This window comes from Chelonia mydas, chromosome 1 (assembly GCF_015237465.2).
Source record: "Chelonia mydas isolate rCheMyd1 chromosome 1, rCheMyd1.pri.v2, whole genome shotgun sequence".
NCBI lineage: Eukaryota > Metazoa > Chordata > Testudines > Cheloniidae > Chelonia > Chelonia mydas.
Genome location: NC_057849.1, coordinates 142,223,321 through 142,249,093, shown reverse-complemented (window position 1 = coordinate 142,249,093; position 25,773 = coordinate 142,223,321). Strand labels below are relative to the sequence as shown.

At 38.8% G+C, this 25,773-nt stretch overlaps 1 long non-coding RNA gene across 1 annotated transcript; it reads left to right on the top strand.

Annotated features, from left to right (window-relative positions):
- Positions 1 to 1,210: 1,210 nt before the first annotated feature.
- Positions 1,211 to 25,003, top strand: LOC114020804. The gene is made up of 5 exons (XR_003565556.3): positions 1,211 to 16,008; positions 18,461 to 18,555; positions 21,687 to 21,846; positions 22,614 to 22,690; positions 23,946 to 25,003. It is a non-coding gene; the product is annotated as an uncharacterized LOC114020804 (long non-coding RNA).
- The last annotated feature ends 770 nt before the right edge of the window (positions 25,004 to 25,773 follow it).

Below are 25,773 nucleotides of genomic sequence, written 5' to 3'. Positions count from 1 at the left end.
TATAGATATAGATCTCCAAAATACACACACAATAATTTTCTTTTAATTTCCAAATATACATTTGGCAATTTCAGGAAAATGTTATGTGAAACCCAATTTACAGCATGAACTAATATCTGAAAACTTAATCATGTGATACAAGCTTCATAAATACTCTGCCATTACACGGTAAAGTACCATGTAATTAGTGAGACACAGTCTCTCTCTCTCTCTCTCTCTCTAGCTCTCTCTCTCTCTCCACGATCACTGATGTCTTCAGAACCAGAATGCAGACTGCATGTTAAATGCTTTCAGTACAGTTATGCTCACTCATATCTGAGATTTGAGCTCCCATACTATATGTTGTGTGACTGCCCCAAAAATACACTTTATTGATAAGATTATTTATATCTGTTTTCTACCTGAGGCCATGTCACATGTTCATTTACCAAGAAGTTGGAGTAGTAATTCAAAGCTAGACAAGGAAATATTAAAACATGCTCAAACAGGTGTAGGGAGAAACCAGCCAATGAGCATGAGACGAAACTAGAATGAAGAACAAGTTAATTTCTTCTCAAACTTCAAAAAGGCAGTGTTAATCAAGGAATGATAAAAGCAACAAAGATTACCAGCAACAAAGGAGAAACAGTGAATCAAGAAGAATCTTTGATAAATCTGAACATGGGAAGAAGAGTTTATTAGTTAGCCAAAAAGCCATTATTCCACAACTTTGGTTAAAATGCCAACCTGGTTCCACAGTAAAGTGAAGGCAGGAGTTAGAAATGAAAAAAACAATATATAACAAATGGTAAAAAGGGGGAAATAGATAGCAATTGATATAAGTTATGAAGTGTAGAAAATGTATAAGGGAAGCTAAAGATAAGAAGGGAAACTCCATGGCTGGCAGGGCTAATGACAATAAGAAGGAATTTAAGTATATTGGGAACAAAAGAAACCCTTGGACTAGTATAGGCCCATTACTAGATGGAGATGTTGGTAGGTATATATATTACACACATTGTGATTCATATATCCATGTAATATGTAATATGTTATAGGTCATTGAGGCCTGGTATGAATGACGTGTGCTAGACATGAATGTGTGCGTTGCAAATTAGCAACTGAAGCAAGAACTTAAGGTCAAGGACTGTTAGAACTATTTGTGCAAAAACAATCTTATGTTCAGATAAAAATACGGAAAATCATCAGAAAAGGAAACAACATCAGCTGGACTGATATAAAATTGTATAAGAATTGGAGGAAATGGCATGCCTTGGATCGTGGCGGCCTGCCCAGGATTGTCTCTTTGGAATTGTGTGGGTAGAAGGCCTAGTAAACAAGGCAAAGAACCAATGACGTGACAGAATGGACTATAAATGGATGCCTATGATTTCTGCAAATCAGAGTAGTTTTTTTGATCCAGAGTCCCATGTGGAGATAGATGTGGTTTTCGCTGGCTCCCCGCATCTTATGATCTTATCCTGATGGAAGGAATCTTGGCTGGCCATCGGGACCATTCTGACCTTTGGACTCTGGTATAGTATGTTTGGGGTATGAATGTGGAGTGAGTAAGGTTTGTTTTGTAATCAATAAAGAGCATTTAGAGTATTATATACGAACACTGTGTCCAGTATCTACTTGCTCCCCATTTCGTGGGGAGACCTCTATTGCGGATCTAACTTGTGGTGGAGAATGCGGAATGGGGAGAGAGATATTAAGGAGTGTCGGATTTTGAGACGGGGTCATACAGAGTTGGGGGAGTCCTTATTTAAGATTAATAAGGGTGACTCCTTATTTGTGAAATTTGTGAGGAAAAAAATGTGTGGGGAGATACCATGTGGTGTTAGTGTAATAATGTTTAAAATGCTGTTTAAGAAGAGAAGTAAAGGGGTGGGAGAGGCACCCCAGTGGACTAAAGCTAAAGCCCATTCTCTGTTAGAGAAGGAGATTATTGCATTTGGGACGTGCCCTTGGATGGAAGGTGCAGTGGAACCAGATTTAGCACTTGATACCTTACAAAACATGTTCGAAATATATGTATAGTTGTACAAGCCTAATGCTAGTAAAAAGCAAACAGCCGTAGTATGGCTGTTGTGACAAGCTATAGAAAAGGCAATTGCATGTAAGGGGGAAGTCTGCAGAATTACAAACATTACAAGAGAATTTTAAAACTTGCCAGGAAAATTTGGAACGGGAAGTGAGGCAGGCAGATAATGCAAACTCAGTTAGAACAAATGGGGAAACAAAATAGGGAACTGGAGAAAAGAATGCTGGACTGGGAAAAGATTAAAGCAGACAAAGATAAATTAGACCATCAAGTGATAGGAATGAAACAGTTAATTTGAGATTTGACTAAGAAAAAGGAAGAGGAGATCGCAAGCGTTTCTCACAGTTGGTGACAAAAAATTATAGCAGCATTGAAAAAGCAAGGGAAAACATAGGAGCTGTAGGTTGCGGCTGTGTGTCAAAAAGAGAGAGATTTGGATTTGGATTCCAATGATATGTGGTATGGAGAGTATCTGCAAGGGGGTCAAGAGAAAACGGAATTTGACCAAACTCAAGAGGGGCTTTATACTAAGTTGAGGGAAGAAATAAGAAACTGGCTGGGAGAGCCTAAACCAGAAAAGTCTGTAGCAGTGCTAGAACGGAGATCAATCATTAAGGATACAGCGGGGGAGATACAGTCAGAGCAGACACAAATAATTCCTGCGAGTTCATCAGATTTACAGTTGATGGTAAAGTCATTACGCCCAGTGAATATGAAAAATTTAGTTACATGGCTATCACAGTGGGCAGAGTTAGGAGGAACAGAGAATTTAAATATGAGTGAATCTTATAGGTTAATCAGGCCAGCTACCACTGGAGAGATTAGACAGGCAGTAGATCGAGTGAAAAATGCTTCGAACAGGCAGCCAAAAGCACACCAACTGATACCATGATTTATTATGCTGTTAGGAAAAGAAATAGGTCAAAGACCCATGAAGGTGTTATCCAGTGCAGATTACATGAAGCCTGGAGATTCACCCAGGGATTACCTGTTAAGGAGAATAATATTGGGATTATTGGCTGGAGAAATACAACCAGTGACTAATCCCACAGTGGAGGTTGCCAGACATGTCACAGCTGATTCTTTGATGGCAGTTAATTTGAATCAGAGGGAATTTTGGAATAATGTGTTTGAAGGATTGGACAGAAATTTATTAGTGATGTGTACAAATGTGGTGAACCAAGCAGCCCAGGATGAGGGGTTAACAGTTATGAATGCACTGGAGCACTGGCTAGTATGCCAACGCATGATGAAAGGGGGAAGCCAGGTAGAAGGATTGAAACCCAGAGTACCTTTTGCTGAAGCAATAACATATTCAAATGAGATTTCTTATAGATCAGGGCACCGCGAGAGAGGAAGAGGCCATGGTAGAGGACAAAACACCCCACCCAAGGAGGTAGAGAGTAGAATAATCAAAATAAGCCCCAGAAGGGAGTAGGTGTGCTTCGTAATATTGCTTGGAGGTAATTGAAATTGAGGGGAGTAGACATGGATAAGTGGAATGGGAGACGTACTGATGAATTGATCAAAGAAATGCAAAGGATGGAAGAAGAAATGTTTAAGGAGCAGAAAAAGGTTGCAGCTATGCAAGCTGAGGGTTCAGAGAAACCCTCTACAGGGAAGACCCAATGACAAGTTGCTTCCACTGGAAATGGGTCCTCAGGAGTGGGGGATGGTAACTAGATTAAGATGGGATTCAAATGGGAGGCCTAGGACAACTGTCATTATGGGAAATAATGGACACAAAGATGCCCTATTGGATAGTGGGGCCGGTGTAAATATTGTAAATAGACATTGTGATTTGACTCAATACGTGTCAGAGATCATTACAGCAGCCTCCTTTATTGGGGAAGGAGTGACAGGAAAAATGTATCATTCGGTAGAAATAGTTATACCCGGAGGGGTGAGGGGTGGGGATTTTTGTTGTAAAGAACAAATGCTTCAGATAGATCAGGCAGCTGAGCCTGTAATATTGGGTACTCCTTTTCTGAAGAGGAATTAGTTAGTTTTGGATTTCACTAATGGAGTTCATTTGGAACTCCAGCTGGATGGAAGGCATCCTGAAAGCAGGGTACATTCCAAGAATATGCAGAAGCAGTGGAGGAGATTATACTGGCTCAACAGAATGTGTGGGTAAAGGAGTTTCCCGATGCATGGATTAAGAATAAAACAGAATGTGGTAAAAGCGAAGCATGTGTTAAAATCATGGGGGACGAAGTGCCACCACAGAGACAATATAAATATCCTGTGCAAGCGGAGGCAGGAATTGAGAAAATAATTGAATCATTAGAACAACAGGGGAATTCCTCATACAAATAGCCCAATTTGGCCCTTATTAAAAGCCTCAGGAGACTGGAGATTGACAATGGATTTTAGACAAATGAATAAAGCTACCCCCTTCTGCCCGCCATGGCACCAATAGTAGCAGATCTACTTCAAGTAATGGCAAGAATACAGGGAGCCTCTAAATCGTTCTGTCTTAGATTTGGCAAATTGCTTTTTCACCATCCCACTGCATCCTGATTCTTGGGCCCGCTTCATATGTAGACGACATATTAGTGTGGGGGGACAGTGAAAAGGAGGTGACTGAGTGGACTAAAACAGTGTTGAGACTCATCCAGGAAACGGGTTTCAAGGCTAATAAAGAGAGAGCCCAACTAGTACAGCGGAGAGTGACTTATTTGGGGGTGACCCTAAGGGAACAAGGAATTCGGGTAGATCAACAAAGGGTGAAACCATTAATGAATTTATCAAGGCCAGATGATTCTCATGCATTGAGGGTTATGTTAGGAGGGTTTAACTATTTAAGGAAACACATCTGGAATTTTGCCACTATAACTGGACTGTTGTGGCATTTACTAAAAAAGAAAGTAGAATGGGATTGGGGTCCTGAACAAGAAAAAGCTTTCTGTAATTTAAAACAAGCCTTGAGGAAAGCTCCAGCATTGAAATTCCCAGAGATAAACAAGCTGTTTGTGATTAAGTTGGCAGCAACCCAACAAAGTCTAGCAGCAGTATTGATGCAGGAAATTGACAGGAAGTTAGTACCTGTAGCAAACAAGTCTAGAAGATTAACCCCTATAGAGCAGCAGTTTGGGATCTGTGAAAGAGAATGCTGAGCTTCTGTGTGGGCCATTGAAGCTTTTGCTTTGACTACTGGCACAGCCCCTATTATAATACAAACACCTCACTCTCCCCTGAAGTATATTTTATCAGGGAAACTGCAGGGGAAAGGAGTATCAAATACCACGATGGCTCAATGAACCTTGATGTTAACTAGCAGAGATGTTACTTACGAGAATAACAAACAAGCAATGATGTTACCATATGCCTTCCTGACAGAAGGAGAGGAGCATGAAAGCCCACTTCCAGAAACTTAACTGAAGTTAGTTGAAGAAGCACCCCAGGTAGATGAAGTCTTAAGCCTAGTAGAAAAAGAGGTTTGGTTTACATATATGGTGGTTCATACCATGAGAACCCTAAGCCATATATGGGATATGCTGCTGTACAAATTGATGGGGAAACTATTTCTGGTTCTATGAGTATGACTTCAGCTCAGGGAGCAGAGGTCAGAGCTCTTAGTGATCTGCTTAAACAGAAAAAATAATGTTTCAGACTGTCTTTATGTCTATATGGATTCAGACGTTGTGGTACAAGGAATGTTATACTGGATTGGGATTTTGAAAAAGAATCATTGGGAAAAATTTGGTCCAAAAGGAGGATTGGAAATCTATCTATGACTGACTGAAAAAAACCAAGGAGAATTAATAGTAAGACATATTGAAGGTCATCAAAAGTGAGAAGGGGATGAAAAATATTGGAATGATAAAGTGGATGCTTTAGCTAAATTAGCAGCAAAGGAACCTTTGGGAGTTGTGGCAGTTACTAGAGCTCAAGCCATAAAACAGGAGGTTAAACCCGAGGAAAGATGGTGAAACTGGAATATACAAGGTGGCTATGCGGTGCTTAAATAAATAGGAGAGGTAAAGTGGGTACCTGACAAACTTCAAAGAGATGAGATTATTAATCTGTGTCACTCTATGGCCCACCAAAGAATAGAGAATACTCTCTTTAAGGTAAAACAAATTGGAATATGGCCTAAGGTGCAAGAGGATGTAGAAAACGTTGTTAGAAACTGCATAAGGTGTGCAGAAGACAGGAATAGACCGCTGAATTTGATACCCTTGTTGCTCCAAAGATTTGTGGAGCCATGGAGTAGAATACAGATTGATTATATTGATAAATTGCCTAAGACCTAAAGAGTGAATCAGTATTTATTAGTGATAGTAGATTCCTTTTCTGGATGGGTGGAGGCGATTCCCACCAGAAATCACACTGCAGAGACCACTGACAAAAAAGTTGTGGGAGGTAGTGTTTAGTAGATTTGGAACTCAAAAGTATTGATTCAGATAATGGGCCACATTTTGTAGGAGCAGTAATTACAAATTTGTTAAAAGCTTTAGGAATAAAGCAACAACTACATATCCCCTATCATCCTCAATCGTCAGGACAGTAGAAAGGATCAATCAAACTGTTAAACAAGCTCTACACAAAGTAGTGCAAGAAACTGGCAAAAATTGGGATGATAAATTGCCAGTGGTGTTGGTGGCCATCCAAAGTAGTGACTGATAGGGTACTGGCTACCAGCCTTATCAAATTCTCTTTGGAAGGCCTATAAGATTGTGGAGCCTTTTTTTGTACCCAGAAGAAGAAGAAGAAGAAGAAGAAGAAGACAAGGTATCAGTTACCCAGTGAGTAAGGGAGTTACCGATAGAACTTAAGAAAATGGAATTTAAACTGACTGATGCCATTGAAAAAGAAAGAGACTGTGGATTCTCATGTAGCTCAGGACAGTAAATTATGGAAAATCGGAGATAGAGTAATGTATTTGAAATTAACATAGAAAAATCATGTCCTGGAGTCTAAATGGATTGCATCATTTTCCATCATGAATAAAATTTCACCTACTGTAGTGCAGATTAACAAGGGGGAAAGGGAAAGTGGGTCCACACATCACAATTAAAGTTATGGCCTAAAGATTAAATAATGTTCCCTTCTTTTTTCTTTTAATTTATCTTACAAAGGGAAAGGAATGCCTAATTGCTCCAGAGATTATCCTGTATGGACCTTGGATTTTGAGTGTGGGTACAGTGCTAAAATTTTTGTCTTGGTTTATTGCTTATGTTTGCTTTGCTTTGCACTTTGTGCTTAGCAGAAGAATTGTGTTGTGTGCATTATATTTTAGGAAGAAAAAAATAATACCAGAGCTTGACCGAAGATAGAAGAGGTTAGTGTAAGTATTTACAATAATACAGCCGGAAGCATCGGACATTATTCCTATGGAATAATGGACATGGCTTCAATGTTGAGGATCCTCATAATTCAAAAAGAGTGGAAATATGGTTTTTGGTTTTTATGTTTTTTTAATATTTGGGGAAATTAAGGGGTACATGGATATACATATGGGGGCACCTCTAGGATGGTGGTATAGATCAAAGGGAATAATACATTTGACTATTCGTGGGACAGAATGGGAAAAACAGGACCAAACAAAACCAAATGTAAAGAAAAACCTTCTGAGGTAAAATTTGAAGTACGGTGGGAAGATGACAAAAATGTGACATGGGAACATCTAAAAGCCAAAATATTTGGAAGAGCAATGGAGATATCTGTATGTACTAAGGGGGGAAGGCCACCTAATGTTTCGATTTATTTATGATGAAAACAATCTGAATGTGAGTATCCTGAAATGTACCTTTTAGAGTTTGGGATTTGATGTAATCACCCTAGATGTGACTAATGAACAAGAATTGGCTAATACTCATGTGGGATGGAATGAGTCAATGGCTCTTAAATTATGGGAATATAGTGTAATAGCAAATTCTTCCATAATGACAAAATTCAGCTGCTTTAGGAAAATTAATGGGAGAATATATTTTGGGGGATATGGTCATTTTTTTAATGTTTCTTAATCAGCTACCAGTAAATAAGATTGCACCAAGAATCATGGCAAACGAGCACCCATATAGGAGGGGAGAAGTAATCAAAGCCCCAGCTATTGTGGATCAAACAGTCTGGTTGGAAGGAGCACAAGTAAACATAAGTGTACAACATCTGGAGTGTATGCCAGATGCCTTGCCTCTATTACAAGCATGGCAACAACAATGGGGAGATGGGACTATACGAAATAAGAGAGGTATAGGGGAATATATCATAGGTAGCATTGGTGCTGGATCTGGAGTTTTAAACTGATTTGATATTGAGACATTCCAAGGGGAAATGTCAGCTTTGGGTAAGATTTTGGGGGCTATACAGACACATGTGACACAAAATTTTGGTGCATTATCAGAATAAGGAGTAAGAAGTGTAGGACTTCAATTGAAACAAGCCCAAGCCTTGAAAACGTCTCTAAATGTAAATCTATTTGGTGTGTCTGAGATTGATAATAAAACAGCCCTAGCAATACGACGTGTACAATTGCAAACTTATGGGATACAATACATAGAGAGAATGGTCAATCTACTAAGTAATGTACAATAGCCTTTTGAATGGTTCAAAGATCATCATATATGAAATCAACGAATTACAGGACGGAAGAAATATATTGAGTTTAATTGGGATCAAGCCACTCTGAGGGGAGAGTGGAAAGGCAGAATGCTGTTACACAGCATAGGGAAGCAAAGAAAAGCAGCAATGGCCTGGATGTTGCCAAAAATTATTAATGGAGCGTTATGGCAAATAGAAATAAGTGGGACACACTTGATTCAAGAAGAAGGGGATTGTAAATTAGTAGAATTAATGAAATATTGTGAAGAGTGGGGATGAAGTAAATGGGAGCGCCCACAACTAACTTGGTCCCTAGAGGGATGTCATTTGAAGCATTCAAGTAGACAATGTACCATGCAATATTTAGCCTCTAATGGCACAAGAGTGTCTGATTTAGGCAACAGGTGTATTTGTGTGGTAACTACTGAAAAACACATATTTTGGGGAAGTATGAAAAAAGGACCAATTGAATTCATGTAAATGTAATGTAACAGACGTCATTATTTACCAAGGTCCTCTATTTTTAAAAAAGGAAATTGTTTGGGAACCAAAAGATGTAGACTGGTCCTTTGATATGGGGATACATTGGGAACAAGCGAAAAAAATCAGGCAATATGCAAAAGATGTATCTATGTATGCTCAGCTGGGAAAAATAAACATTTTGACCCACAATGGTCAAATATTAAAATTGGGGAAAGAAGGAGAAGAATTGGCAATTTCTCATTGGTATGATGTTTTTAAAGGATGGTCTCCCAATGTCACAGATCTTCTAAATTTAATGCTACACCCTATTGTCATATTATTTGTATTAATGATATTGTTAACCTTTATTATGCTATGTTTACGCTGCTGGATAAGAAAGTGACAAGAAGTTTTGGATCAAGTGATATATAAAATTGAATTGCTTGTGAAATTATAAAGTGATACAATAATTAATGGCATTAATCGTGTATCAAGATGGAGGAATGTTGGGGATATATATATATATACACACATGGTGATTCATATATCTATGTAATATGTTATAGGTAATTGAGGCCTGGTATGAATGATACGTGCTTGACATGAATGTGTGCGTTGCAAGTTAGCAACTGAAGCAAGAACTTAAGGTCAAGGACTATTAGAACTATTTCTTCAAAAAAAATCTTATGTTCAGAGAAAAATACAGAAAATCATCTGAAAAGGAAACAACATCAGCTGGACTGATATAAAATTGTATAAGAATTGGAGGAAATGGCATGCCTTGGATCATGGCGGCCTGCCCAGGATTGTCTCTTTGGAATTGTGTGGGTAGAAAGCCTAGTAAACAAAGGCAAAGAACCGATGACATGATGGAATAGACTATAAATGGGATTTCTGCAAATGGGAGTCGTTTATTGATCCAGAGTCCCATGTAGATATAGATGTGGTTTTCGCTGGCTCCCCACATCTTATGATCTTATCCCAATGGAAGGAATCTCGACTGGCCATTGGGACTATTCTGACCTTTGAACTCTGGTATAGTATGTTTGGGGTGTGAATGTGGAGTGAATAAGATTTGTTTTGTAATCAGTAAAAAGCATTTAGAGTATTATATACCAACACTGTGTCCGGTATCTGCTCGCTCCCCATCCCATAGGGAGACCTCTATTGAGGGTCTAACAGAGATAGTAAAATTCAAAATGACAATGCAGAAAAGACAGAGGTATTTTAAAAAGCTTGAGTTCAGTATTTGGAAAAAAAGCAGGATGATGTGCTGAGGATGTTGTATGTATTTCCATTACATTAGTAACCAAAGAGGATGTTAAACAACATCTGTTAGGAATAAATATTTTGAAATCTGCATGGTCAGGTAACTTGCACACAACAGTCCCTAAAGAGCTGAATGAGGAGATATCTGGCCCACTCATGTTCATTGTTAATAAATCTTGGGAAACCAGGGCAATTCCTGAGGAACATAAGAGTGCTAATGCCTTTTTAATATTCAAAAAAGGCAACTGGGATGATCAGGTATGATAATTTGGGGAATGTCTGTACTATTTATTATTTCCAGGGAGATTATGAACTCAGTTTATATCTTTACCAAGCTGCAAACTCCACTTTGAATGTGCAGCCCATTTGCCTTCTCTTATTGTCTGTTTCCTTGATGTTGGATAGAAATTCCAAAAGCTGGTAGAAAGGGAATAACAAAGAGAGGGTGATCTGACTTAAAATGCTCTCCCATTGAAATGGAATAGCTCAAATAAAATTGACTAGCTCCCAACTCTGAGAACTGGTTAGTCACCTGCTAGGGGTTTCCTGATCAGCCTGCTCAGGTGACTAGAGGGCATCCAGTAGAGGGCCTGAAAGGTTATAAAAGACAGGTGCTATTCTATTTGTTTACTTCATCCTTCCTATTTTTTTACCAGATCAAGCTGAGAGGAGCTGCATGTAGTAGCCTCATGAGCCAAAAGGAAACCTGCCTTCCTCAACACATATGGAGTCCTAAAGACTCCCAAGGGAAGGTTGAACTAGTAAGGGGCATTACATTTAGAATGCCTGTCTATTTCCTAAATTATCTGTGCTTTATCTATTAAATAAAAGAACAATGGTGTTAGAATGATGGTGTCTATGTGTAATATGCCAAATCTACCACATTGCCCCTAAGAGAGTCAAACTATAACCCAGAAGGTTCACAACTTCAGTGGGATTCTGTGTGTATAAGCTACTGAGGTAGCTTGGGGGTCAGCACTGGTGCTGGGGTTGTAGGCAGGCGGGTTGAGCACCTTCATTTCAATGAAAGGGTAGCAGTCTGATAGCCGGTTTGCAGGAAATGTGCCAGACAGGACACAGGAGGAAACAGTTCTGCAATCTTCTGAGACTTAGGGAAGCATAAAATACTTCAAGATCCAGAAATGAGATTTCCCCACAGCAATTTAGTCAGTGTCTGGAAAGGGGAGAAGACAAGATCTGTGACACCTCGATAATTATCGACCAGTTAGCCTGATGTCAATTCTGGGTAAAATAACGGAAGAGCTGATACAGGATTTAATTCATAAATAATTAAAGAATAGGACTATACTGAATGCCAGCCAACATACTTATATGAAAAATAGGTCTTCTCAAACAAACCTGACTTCTTTCTTTGAGAATACAAGTTTGGTTGATTAAGGTAACTGCATAGATGTAATATATTTAGACTTTTGTAAGGCATTTGTAAGGCATTTGACTTAGTACCACTTGGCATTGTGACTAAACTATTAGCACTGTAGAATATCAGTTAAACATATTAAAAACTAGCTAAATGACAGAGCTTGAAAAGTAGTTATCTGTGTTTCTAGTAGGGTTCCACAGGGATCAATATCTTGCCCAATGCTAGTTAACGTTTTCAGCAATAATCTGGAAGTAAATATAAAATCACTCCTGGGCTCATTCAAACAAAATGTTTTGATACAGCCAAGTGCAAAGTTATACAGCAGGGAACAAGGAATGCAGGCCACACCTACAGGATGTTGGATTGTACCCTGGAAAGCAGTGACTCTGATAAGAATGTAGGGGTCAGAGTGGACAATGCTGTGGCAAAAAGGGCTAATGTGATCTTTGTATATATCTACAGAAATGTAGTGAATAGGAGTAGGGATGTGATTTTACCTCTCTATAGAGCATTGGTGAGACTGATACTAGAATACTGCACACAGTTCTGGTATCAACAATCAAAAAAGGATGTGGAAAAACTGGAAAGGGAGCAGAAAAGATTCAGAAGAATAATCTGAGGGCTGAAGAAAAAAGCCTTACAATTCATTCTGTTTAACTTATAAAAAAAAATTGAGTGATGACTTGATTGCAGTGTATGTATCGTCACAGGGAGAAAATACAGGGGACTAAATGGCTCTATAATTTAGTGGAGAAAGGCATAACAAGAACCAATGACTGGAAGCTGACATTTAATTTAGAAATAAGGTAAATTTTTTTGAACAGTGAGGGTGATAATCACTGGGGCCAACTACCAAGGGAAATGGTAACTGAATGTTTTTCTAGGAACTATGCTTTATCCAAGCCTGAGTAATTGGGCTCAATACAATCGTAACTGAGTGAAATTTTAAGGTCTTTAGTATACAGGAGGTCAGACTAGATGATTTGATGATCCCTTGAACTCCTTGAATCTATTACTGTTTGTTAACAATATTATATTGATGTCTTAATAAACAGTGGAATGAATGAATCTATGATGATAATAATGAAGCATAGTTACAGAGTTATGTACGTAAATAGTATCTGAACGTCAGTATTGTTGCACAAGTGTAATTCATAAAGTCATGTTTTTTTAAAGATGGTAACTGACCGTGAATCCCATTGCTGATTGAACCTGCTAATATTCTAAACAGAGCTCTCAACCATGCTTGTAGCTGTTCCTATCTCTTCACATTGACTCACCAGACATTATAGGCTCCAGAGTAATGTTTGAGGTTATTGTGTGGGTGGTTGTGTTGATTTGCATGCAGCTTGTATTGTGCTGGGAGATGTGGATTGATTTTGTGCAGGGGGAAAATGAGAAGAGTGTGCTGCAGTGAGGTGGGGTCTGTGTGTTTGGGGTTATTGTGCAAGCTGATTGTGGTGTTGTGTAGGTGGTTGTGTTGATTTGTGTCTGGGAGTGTTGTGCTAGGAGATTTGTGTTGATTTGTATGAGTGTCAGGTGGGCAAAATAATCCACCCTCTGTGCAGGCTCCCCATACAACCAATGAAATTGTTGCATGAATATTAGGTGTAGAGTAAAGGTGGTGATTGGTTGTTACCTCAACTGTCAGAATGGTCTAGGACTCTTGGCATAGCATAGATACATGCCTTACTATAGCTGGAAACAAAACAGGTGAAATGTGTAATGTAAAAAAGATTGCAAACTTAAAAACTGGATGGTAACAGACCATGAAATCTAGTGGTAACTAAACCTGGTGATATTCTGAACAAAAAGAGCTCTTGGCCATGCTTTTAGCAGCTTCCATCACTTCATACTGATTCAAGACATTTTAGGCTTCAGTATGCCATTCCTGGAATTTTATTGTACAGATAATTAGTTGTTAAATTTATTTTGTTGGCCATGAAATTAATATTTAATTTGTGTTTAAACTTGCAGAAAACATTTCTTATCCACAAATAAACATAATATGGCTGATTTTTTAAAAATTATCAGTAATGATATCAATATATATAAAACTGGCATTTTAGAAAAATGGTAGGTAAATAAAATGTAATTAGGAGAAAGTTGGTCTCGCTTTAGTGTTTGCAGACCCACAAAGGACCAAAATTTTCAAAAGTAACTAGTGATTTGGGGTAACTCAATTTTGGGGTACATGACTTGAAGGACCTGATTTTCAGAGTGGTTTCTCAGCACTTGCTGAGAATCAGGCCCATTTAAGCTGTCATAGGTTAGTAATCCAAAAATCAAGGCACCCCCAAATTACTAGTTAGTTTAAAAGGATGTCTGAAGTGGAGCAGAGGGACCGATTTAGTCCTAAAACTGTGCTCAGTACTTTAAAATATATCTCCACATATTCTGAAATGTGCTTCCATTTAAAACTGAGCATCTTTGTATTTCAGTCTTTAGTCTATGACTATCAGAGTCCTGATGCCCCAAGGGGGCAACTGGGGGTCTGAACGCCTATGAATAAGTAATTAAATCAATAGGTTGCATACAATTTTATTGAGTATAAATATATGTCAAATGAGGTCTTTTACAAAAGCTTGTAAAGTTCTGAACTTGATGGTCAGTAGGAGATATGTGTACAGGTTATGGTTATGAATGTATGCATGTGTATATATGTAGGAAATTGTAATTTTAACTGTGGTGCAACTACAGCTTCCCCAGAGCCCTGTGTAAGCTCGAAAGCTTGTCTCTCTCACCAACTGAAGTTGGTCCAGTAAAAGATATTACCTCACCAGCCTTGTCTCTCCCATATCCTTGGACCAATACGGGCACAACAACACTGCATACAACAAGGGGTGATGCAATTGGGCTGGGAGGGTTCATCCTCCAGGCTAGCTGTTTACATGAAACTAACTCCAAACACCTAGGATAACCCAGGGAAAGACAATGGTGGACTGTTCGAGTTAATGGAAAGACATTGAAACTGAAAAATAAAACCCAATCTTGAAAATCAAAGAAGGGGAAAGTTTCCCCTCTGCTATGTAACCCTAAATTACCCCATTAAAAAGAAAGGGGTTTAAAGTGAAGTCTGTCCAGCAACTGAGGGCCATCATCTAAGCAGGGTGCTGTTTGTGAAACACTGGATTCCCGTCTACAACAAAAGGGCATGCTAGGAAACTGTTCAGAGACAATATGTAATTTGTATTATAAAAGGGAATTTAGGTAATAGAGAAGTGTAAAGCCTGAGATTGTGTCTGTTTTTTTTTTTCTCTGTAACTTGTATGTGTTTGCTTTTCCTACTATTTCATCTCGGAAGCTATGATTTGTCTATTAGATAAATTTGTTTGTTTACCCCAAGCAGGTCCCTGGAATTCAAACTGTGAGAAGTGTGTTCCCAAAGTGTGTTTCCCAATGGATAATTGGGGTCAGGTTTCATGTCTTCAGGGGTAACGAACTGGAGGCAAAAAGTCTGAATGTCTGTGAGTTAAGAACTTGGGGACACTCAGAACTAGAAGGTCACCCTGGAAAGAGTAACTAGACTAGTGGAAGCCAGGGTGAAATCCTATGCTTATAGGCTGATTACTGGTGTCAAAGTCCCACGCCTTAGCAGCACAGCATTAAGGCACCCAAATTACAAGGCAGGAGGTGGCAGAACCATTTACTGCTCTGGGTGTTCCCCAATGTCACAGTGGTGTAATCTTTACAGGAGTTCCACCCCCAATATCGGTAAACTGTGCTTCACACTGCAAACACTTGCAAAAACAGACCCTAAAGGATTCAAAAGTGAGGAGCCAAAGTGCAAAGTTACAGTTTATTATTTTCTTTTGTTTATTTTGGGTTAAGCGAAATAGAACAAGAAAAGGGGAAAATGAGCCAATTAAAGTCCTTGGACACAATGGATAAAAAGAGGGTTGGGAGCTTATGTTTGAAATATGGTTTACCTCACCAGGGAAAATCAGCAGAGGATCTGAAATCCTCACTCACTGAGTATTTTGAGCAGGAGGAGGAGAATGAAGAAGGAGACCACACAGAACTGGAAAACCAGCCAGACTATAATTCATAACAAGAGATGGCTGCTCAGGTAGAGCTGAGCAGATTAGAGATCCTCAGAGACAAGGTGGCATGTGAGCACCACATACAGCTGGCAGAGCTGAGAATGCAAGAGAAGAAAGCTACTGAGGAAGAAGAGGGGAGTGGGCCCACCAGAGATGAATGGAGGCAATCCAGGCAGCCCAGGTCAACGAGCCTAACAGCGACAAATGCTGGCAATCAAAGCAGAAGAGAGCATACCAGTGGCAAATGGAGGCACAAGAAATGCAGTGCAGAATATTGAAAGGTATTCCCCAATCAAAGGCTAATTCTCCCCAGCATTCACCCAGCTGGGACAGCCTGTGTCTACCTTTTGAAGACTCAAACTGTACAGAAGAGTGTTTAACTGCTTTTGAAAGAATATGCCAGGCCACTGGCATCCTTAAGTACAAATGAATGTCTGTATTGGTCCCTAAAACTTCAGATAAAGCTTTCCAGGTCTTTACTGGCATGGACCAGGAGGAAGCTATGAACTATGATAAATATAAGGAAGCTGCATTGTTATGGTTTCAGATGATGCCAGAATCATAGCATGTAAAATTTAGAAACCTAAAAGAAGCACAACAGTATCAGTAATGGGGAGTTCAAGCATATAATGTGTGGTTATATGAAAAAATAGATTAAAGGGCAGAAAGGGATTACGGGAGATTGTTTGATTTATTTGCCCAAGAACATTTCTTTAATGCTTTCTCAGATGAAATCAGAGCTGCCATATGGGAAAAAATTGTCTTGACGCACTATGGGAGCTGCTTGGGCTGATGATTTGTATGCGCAGGCCAGAATGGGTATTGAAAGAAAGCCCCAAAGGAACGTGCAGAGGCCCATTGTAAAAAGGGGTCCCAGATTTGTTCACCCCCGTCCCAGGACATGGACCCAAGAAAATGCTTTGAGAGTGGCTCTATTGAACAAATGAGGAGATATTGCCACAAACTCGGGTCCCATCCTGTCCAGGTTAACATCGTTATGGTGGGTTTCAGAGTAACAGCCGTGTTAGTCTGTATTCGCAAAAAGAAAAGGTGTACTTGTGGCACCTTAGAGACTAACCAATTTATTTGAGCATAAGCTTTCGTGAGCTACAGCTCACTTCATCGGATGCATAGTTATGGTGAACTCAGGACACACTGAAATACTTGAAAAAAGAAAAGGAGTACTAGTGGCACCTTAGAGACTAGTCTTGGAGTCACTACTCCTTTTCTTTTTTCGAATACAGACTAACACGGCTGCTACTCTGAAACCTGAAATACTTGAGGGTGTGTTAGTAAACTTTGTAAGGTCTGAACCTATGGAATTGGACAAAGATGCCAAGGTTAGTGGCAGGGTATGCCAAGCATGGAGAGATATTGCTGTGCAGATTTCACTGGTTAAAAGGGAGATGGTCAAAGAGTCTGATATGCTCCCAGGAGAAAACGTAAAACTCCTTACTTTGGGAACATTTGAAATCACAGCACCCTTAGCCCACATATCAGTCACCCAGATTATTCATAAAATAACACTTAGACTGTGGAAATCAAAAATAAAATATACTAATTATGTATTTGTGAAATATGTTAAAACACACATCTTAATCACCTGACAGTCTGTATTAAGCATTGTTATTCTGACATTAACATCTGGAATGTATCTGTGAGAACATTATAATTACAACTTGTAGTTTTATAACCGTCTTTTTACTGATTGAACATGCAAAGTAAAGTCTCAATTAAAACTGAGATATAGTACTAAGAAAAGGAACAATATTTCTCATTATGCATTGATAATATCCACTTCCTTTTTTGAGTACATGAAGCCAGATAAATTATTGGCCATCTGCAGAGGCTGATTATGAACAGCAAGAATAATATCTGAAGGATCCAGCTCCCAGATCAGGCATCTAGAACAGAAGAGAAAAAGTATCAGTGCAATAAGCAACTGAGTATGTGAGTTAATCTCACATATCTATTTAGTAAATTCTCATTCCATACATTAACAATGATCTATTAAGATTATCTTCGTTTCATAATGTATCCCAATATCCAAAAGCAAAATATATTTGTGTTTTTTCCAATAGTCAGAAAGGGAAGCGGTGTCTGTGTAGCTGGACTCTGATTCAACAAGGTACATAAGCATTGAGTAGTCCCCTGGACTTCAACAGAACTGCTCCTTTGCATAATATTATTCACATGCTCAAGTAACTTTCTGAATCTGCACAGTGGGGCCTGACTCAATGCCTGTTGAAGTCAGTGGGAAGGCTCCTATTGACTTCTCTGGACTTTGTATCAAGCTTTTAGTGAGGAAGACAAAAGGAGCCTGGGAATTGCCAGGGAATGTTTGGCTTCCAGAGAATGATACTGCATTAAGTATAGCTGGTAGTTTAAAAATCTACTGTTCCTTTTCCATTGAAAATATATGCTTTAAGAAGTCAGAGGAATTGGGGGAGCTAAGCCTTAGCCCCAAGACTATTATACAAGAAAGATGAGAGTTCATCTGGTGACAGAGATTCTAGTTTTTAATTTGTCCCTCTAAAAGACAATCAACCCAATTCCTTTGTATTGATCAGCTAATAATGACCCAGCCTGTGTGTCAGAAAGATTTTATTACTGGATTCTCTACTGTAATCTTTAGGACATATTCTGCTGGTGTAAATCAACATCGTTCTGCCAATTTATGTCAGCTGGCGATGTGGTCCTCTAAATCCACACTTTTGCTGCTACTTTTCACAGATCTCTCAAGGCCTCAACTCTGCAAGCCCCTAGGCTTGAAACAATGCCATCAGAGCACGCATGCTTCCAGGTTGAATTCAACGTTTCTAAATGAGGTAATATTTTCAATCTCTAAATCCATGTAATATTACGGGTACTGTTTATCAAACCTCAACCTAACACTGCAACTGATAGATTGCTGTCACTGCAGCACACACATTACTCAGTGAATTCAATGTTTCTGACTGGATTCCCATTTTCTGCCTTTAAGTCAACAGTTTTAGTCTGTTTGATATTCCTCAAGCCACTACAGGCTGAACACAATGGCACAATAGTACACACATCAGTAGACCTCACAAAAGTCCTGTCTTCTGTGTTATTAAGATGTGTATTAATCATTCCTGTTTGTTTCACAAATCCTCATGTGACTCAACATTTTATTTTTATGAAAATGAAGTGTCAGCAGCTGCAAAGGCTCTGCATGAAAAAAAGCTCAACATATTCCAGGACACAGAGTAGCATTCAAGGGGCTGAGGCTTCACTGCAAGTGGTGGAAAGCAGTCAGCTTGGATTCATCTTCCCTCTCTCACTAAAACCTCAGAAAGCTGCATATTGTACATTCAAATTTAATCTGAATTTTCAGCTCTAACAAGGACAAAGCCATCAGGGAGGCTACTGTTAATATACTAATTGACAGAGAATTTCTGATTCTAGTGACAACTCTGAAACTGCAGGGTAACCCGGGGAATAGATCAGTCTCACCAGAATATGTCTTTGGACTCAGTGACCCAAAGCATACTGGAGAGACAACAGTCACCAGAGGGTTGTGAGAAAATGCCTCCTGAGTAAATGATGGACAATAGTAAAGTGCCATACATTAAGGGAGAACTCCCTTAAACCTCCTCCATACAAAAACTTCTAAAATATTACACAGTTTCATATTAAAATATTTTTCTGCTGAAAAGACCTCAGATATGTTAGAGAGCTTATTCCTTCACTCTCCCACTTCCCTGGTCCTTCTCGCATGAACAGAGAGCAACAATACCCGAAGTCCGAAGGTGCAAACAATTCGATGTTTATTGGGGTGAACTTCCAGCAAGCTTAAATACAAGTTCCTTTTTCCTTATTTTCGAATCCCAACTTACTTCCTGTTTGCCCCTAATTTATATAGTAATATTCTTAGCTATACCTTAACCAATCATTCTACTGAAATTTAACTAAGCAATCCTAACATATTGTAACATGATTAGCTAACCAATTATATCCCACCACAATAATTAGATTACACCCAGCAAAATTAATTATACAGCAGACAGAAACAATCACAGAACCAGACAGAGATTATACAGACAAACAATAGCAAAGTGGGAACTATAATGACAAAACAATACAGAAGTGCGATTTCACATCCCAGCTATTGATAAGTGAGTTCTTGCCAGACAGGATGCTATCAAACTAAGTTTCCTTTTACATTTTCTAGGCACTTCCCTTTCTCTGGAGGTGATAGGAATACAATCCTGTCCTGATAGTGCCTGACAGCCCAATAGCACCTTATTTCAATGTGACTAGTTTGGAAGGTGAGCTTATGGCTGCCTCTGCTGCTTAGCCAAAGGCCTTAGCCTAAGAACAGGGCCTCAGACTGTCACAGTAAGAGAAGGACCTTACACTGGCAGACAGTGATTTTGATTCTTTCTTTTATACCTCTAACTAGCCAAGTGATAAGAATACCCCTAAATTCTTAAAGTACAGGCCTTTACAGACAGGCCTGAATATCTATATCCTAACAAGATGAATCCTGTAAAACTAGCATAGTACTTAAACAATGCATATGATCTGAGGCAAAGCAAAACCAACTATGATCTCCCTACAGTGGACCAAAATTTTGGCTGGAGAAAAGTACAATAAATACACTTGTGGCATCCAAAAAAGGACTCCTTGTAATTTTGGAAAAGCAAAAAGCTGACAGAAAAGCTGCAGAGGCTTGACGCTGGGTCTCAGACATTCTGCGTGCTCTAAACATTGGGTTAAAGGTTATAAGGGAGGGGGGCACCATCTTCTCCTCCTGCTATTTTGTGCAGGTTTATACATGATCAGAAATCCAAATTTAGGCAGCAACTGAGTGGCCATTTTGTGAACGCCAATGGCGCTTAAATGTTGGATTTAAGAGACTAGAGTGGCAGTTAAGCATTTAAATCCCTTTGTTAATCCAAATCCCAGCATCCAAGGTCTTTAGTGGGAATTATGTGGTGTATAGACATTGTGCTGGACCTCTGCACAGGGGTGATTTTCACCCTGAAATGATAAAAATAAATTTTAAAAATAATCTGTATTTCAGGCAGCTTGGACTCTAAGATAGCACAGAATTGTTCACCCATCCCATTGAAGTCAGTTTGCAGGAGTGCTCAATTCCATAACCCTCCCGGGTGGTTGCTGAACACCTATGGCCATGTCATTTCAGGCTGAATCAGAGAAGAACAGGGGATATAAAGCTCTCAAATGCATTTTTTGTGTGTTCTGTGACTCCCTTGGCTACATATTTTGCTATATTCCATTCACTACTAACTCTGCTTTACAATCCGTGTGTATTGATTAAGCAATAAGAATTGAAGCAGGTGGCATTTACTGGTACATGAATAACCATCAGGAAAAGATAATTCTGCTTGCTCATTAGTTCCCCAGGAAATGACCCACACCAAAGTCATTATGTTTCTATCACTTTTATAATCCATGTTGCCTTTTTTACCTGGCACTATCAACCTTTCAAACTGTGCTGCAAGAGGAAGAGTGTGCTTAGTTAGGTGGTGCTATTGCTTGGGAGTTAAAAGATTATTAAAACAGCACACTGTAATTTCAGATTTAGTCTATAATATTGTGCCATGGTTTTAATTAGTAAATTACAACAGAGCTCCTATGGGGATTACAGTTATACGATTACTAAATTTCTTCACCCATGATTAATATTATTACCTTCAATAGAAAAGGGAGATTATTAATGATTTTCCTACATTCTGTTAAGTGCTGCTTTCACTCTTTTGGTACATCCTGTTACAGCATAAACAAAGGTGATGATGATGAATTCACCATGTATGACAGTGTGACTGTAAACTAGTTCTAATAGAGTAAACGGGCTGGCTCATTGTTTCGGCAATTTTCTAATAAAACAAACCAAAACTGAGTAAACCTAGAGGGAACAACAAACATATAGATACTATGTATTTGTTCAAATATATTTTATTTTCTGTCATAGGTATAACAGAAAAAAACAGCTTGAATAATTACTACATCTGGCTTCCATATTATGGAAGTGTACTCACCTCCCCAAAATACTTAGCAGTTTTTGCTTCAGCTTTTGCAGTGTGAGACAAAAGGAAATTTCATTGCATCAACAATTGAAGTGAGTTTTAAAGGTGGGTCTGATTTTACATCACACAGTATAATTTGAGTATTAAACAAAATGTATTTCATCTATACAGATTCAACTGCTCAAGAACGAATGAATCAAATAATACGAAAACTGAATATTGTTTAACTGTATTGTTGCTCCTTGGCCGGCCAAATGGTAGTAGCTATTGAGGGCTTGCAGATCAGTTTCCTGCAAGGAGGAGAAATTGGTGATGCAGTCAGAGTATTTTCTTGGGACTTGTCTACACAATGGAGTTATTTTGGAACAGCTATGCCACTTTAAATTCATATCCTACTTTATTCTGGAGCAGCTTTCATGTGTAGAATCATAGAAGTGTAGGCCTGGAAGGTGTAGTAGGAAGAGGGCCTGAAACATAAGCCCTTGTAACAGAGGCCTGGTATGAGGCCTGAACTAAAGTAGTGGTCAAAGCTTTGCTGCCATTAAGCAAAGTTCAGTTGTGAGCCAAGAGGCAGTCCCAGCTCACAGAATCTGGTAGGAACAGGGCTGATATTGCAGAAACACACATTCCTAAGTAGTGCTATAAGTAGGTATAAGAATATACACGCAAACATATTCTAGAAGGGTGGTACCAGAACACCCTGATACCACCACATTCCCCAAAGGTAATAGGAACACACTGACCCATCCTAAAGATAAGGTCAGGATGACAGCATGATGGATAGAGGTACAAGACAAAGGGTGGTACCCAAATATATCAGAGGGCGGCACCTAGATACATCAGAACTGTAATACGTAACGTGTTTGTTTCAGCGTATAAAAAGATATCTCAGAGAGAGTGTCTTTGACCAGCCGAGCGGGGAATGGAAAGTCCTGCCATCCACTGAGCTGTATCCTTTGTCATGGGCATATATATCTTAATATTCCTGAAGAGTCTGCTGGATACTAGTACAGTGGTTCATCAACAATAAACCTGGCCGGAGGCCTTCATACCTTAATGGATCTTGTGGTCATTGGAGTTTGCTTGAGTTCTGCTGTGCCAGCTATCTGCATAAAGCGGGGATGGCATGCAGAGGGAACAACAGAAGGGACCTCTTCTAGTCCAGTCCCCTCCACTCAAGACAGGAATAAGTATTATCTAGACCATCTCTGACAGGTGTTTGACTAACCTGCTCTTAAAAATCTCCAATGACAGAGATTCCACAACCTCCCTAGGTGATTTATTCCAGATAGACAAGCCTTTAGTGTAACCGATAGGGGTGACTGAAGATGGTTTTAAATAAAACAAAAATAATCTGTCTTAAAAGGAGCTGACATGAACTTTTCCATCCCATATATAAGTGTTATCTGAAAGTAAAGCTTATGTGAATCCAGGTGTATGGAAAAAACATTGGTCAGCAAGATGGAGGGGAGGAAAGGCCTTGGGGAATAAGGAGGTTGTAAATCTTATTTGGATGGAGACTGGAAATAGGGTGAATAGTCTCAAATTGCCTTTTAGCTGCAGTCAGTAAGTGGCAACGACATCACTTGTTTGTTAAAGGGTATGAAAAGTAAACTTTTAAAGGATTAATTTCTAACTCCTGCCTAACCACATTGGAGCTGACCAATATTGTTCTAACCTCCCCTGGGTTTAGCACATTTGTGAATATCTTGATCAGATGCTTATAAATGTTTTGTTGTTCTTTGTATGTAGAAAATTGCTTATTATTTAGGATTTTTAGACATGTATAGAGCAATTGTATAAATACTGTTTGGCCTTTTGATTTCATAAAGGAATTCATGATTAAATTAGTATTAGGGTAGTACTTTGCATAAATAATAATAATTCCAACAGCATTCCATAGGTTAGGATTGTCTGTTGAACTCTAAGGCATTCCAAATGCTAAACCAACTAAGAAGTTAAACTCCGAACACAAAAGCTTTTTCTTTTCCTTTTTTTTTTTTTTTTTTTTTTGCCATTTAAGGTTTTTAATATATATTTTGCTACCATTCTCTTTGAGCTTTAAAAGTGTACACATATGGATAGAGTCACGTTCAGAGAACTGCAGCAAAAACTAAAACAAAATATCAATTTATTTGGGGATTAATGATTGTCTTTTTCATTTTGGTTTTTAACGACTTTGGAAATTTTCCTTAGTTGCTTAGCAAATTTTTCAGCTCTCTCTGAACTCCAGGCTTGGAGCTGTGAGGCTGACCCTGCACCTGTCTATGGAACTGCAGATGGCTGATGTAACACAGGCTATTGCCTTCAAAACAGGAAGGAGGAGGAGAACCAGATTGCTTGTGTGAGATGAACGCACATTTCCAAAATGCTAATTATTTGTTCCCTAAAATATTACAGACGTCTTGTGCATTTACAATTGGGATTCGTCTTCATGCATCATTAAAAGCCTAATGTGTACCTTCGGAGAAGGAGAAAAGTCTGTTCAGAAATTACAAAATTTTTAGCTGTATGCCAAACAACTCTCGTGTTATTCATTAATGTATTTTATTTCTTCTTCTCGTGAATTAAAGGAATCAGAAGCAAATATAGTATCACAGTGGCTTAAATAAAGACTTCAGGTATAGATTTCATTAATCTAAATGAAGCATCATCACACAGGAAAAGTATAAATCAAATATATTCATCATCCTTGTCTTTTAAAAAAATCAGTGAATGTAGTAGCTAAAGGAATTGTCAATGTCCTTTGCAGTTAACAAGAGCCATCGGAATATATAATTAACTACAATGGTCTATTAAAGCAGTAGAAATAGAACTAAATTGGTACCTTTCCGAAAATATAAAATAGCACAGCAGTATTAGAACTTTCAAACAAAATAACGGTTGATTTTAAGGATAAACTGGGAAAAGTATACCAAATTGTAAAAATAATTTTTTAATATTGAAAATGAGGCATGTTGTATCTGACACCAAAAATACACCCTAATTAACATTGTCCACCACGCAAATATATGAACAAAACAACTTAAAAATTAAACATAGAAACTATTGTACAATAAAGAGCTTTACATTTATGAAGTATAGTATTTCAGGCCTGTAATCAGTATTCTGTTAATAAATGGAAGCCCCTTCCATAGGCTATTAACTAAAGATATCTTTTGTTATTTGAGGCTGAAACCTACAATGTGATCTGCAGTCCCTTTGACTTCACAGAGGCATAAGGATACCCCTCTGCAGGAGGATCTCTTGGTAAGATCAGAAACTTTAGCCTCGAGTTAGCAGTGGCCTTAGCACCTCTGGGCACGCAGGGGGGTGTCTCCTATGAGCGAGGGGGCAGGGCCTCGGCAGAAAGGGGGGGATTCATGCACCACCCATTCCTCTTGAACATTCCAGAATGTCTTGCCACCCAGAAATCTGGACCTAGTGATACACCGACACCAAAAAACACAAAATATTCATGTTGCTCCCAATCTCAAGAGACCAGTCACTTTCCCCAGATCAGTTTCACATGAAAGACAATGCTGGTGACCAATCCTATAGTAAATTAATTACATATTTATTAAGTTGGAAAAGAAATGACAGAGTTATTTTCAGGTTAAAGCAGGCAGCATATATACACAATGAGTTCAGTCTATAGTTCCAAAATGTTACAAAGATATAATAATCTGTCAGTAGTGAATGTCTTTTGGGGGCTAACCCAGGTTGACCCTGGGGATCTCTGCTTTTGCTTTTTAGCTCCAGCCCTTGTAAGCAAAAAGATGAAAACTCTCCAAGTCAGCTAACCTTATTTCTCTCTTCCAGAATTCAAGTTGATGGGTCCTCCTTTCTCACAGAGAGCTCTTTCAAGGGCGTAAGAAGGCCATTAAACCAGCCTTTGTTGTGTGATGTTAAAACATCGCCCATTTACTCTTGATAGCTCATCTGAATAGGCGGGGCAACAGTTTTTCCTGCCGAGGTTCACAAGTTCAGAGCACGAAGCTCTACAATTATAAAGCAAAATGTATATATTATCTATAACATGGAATACAGATA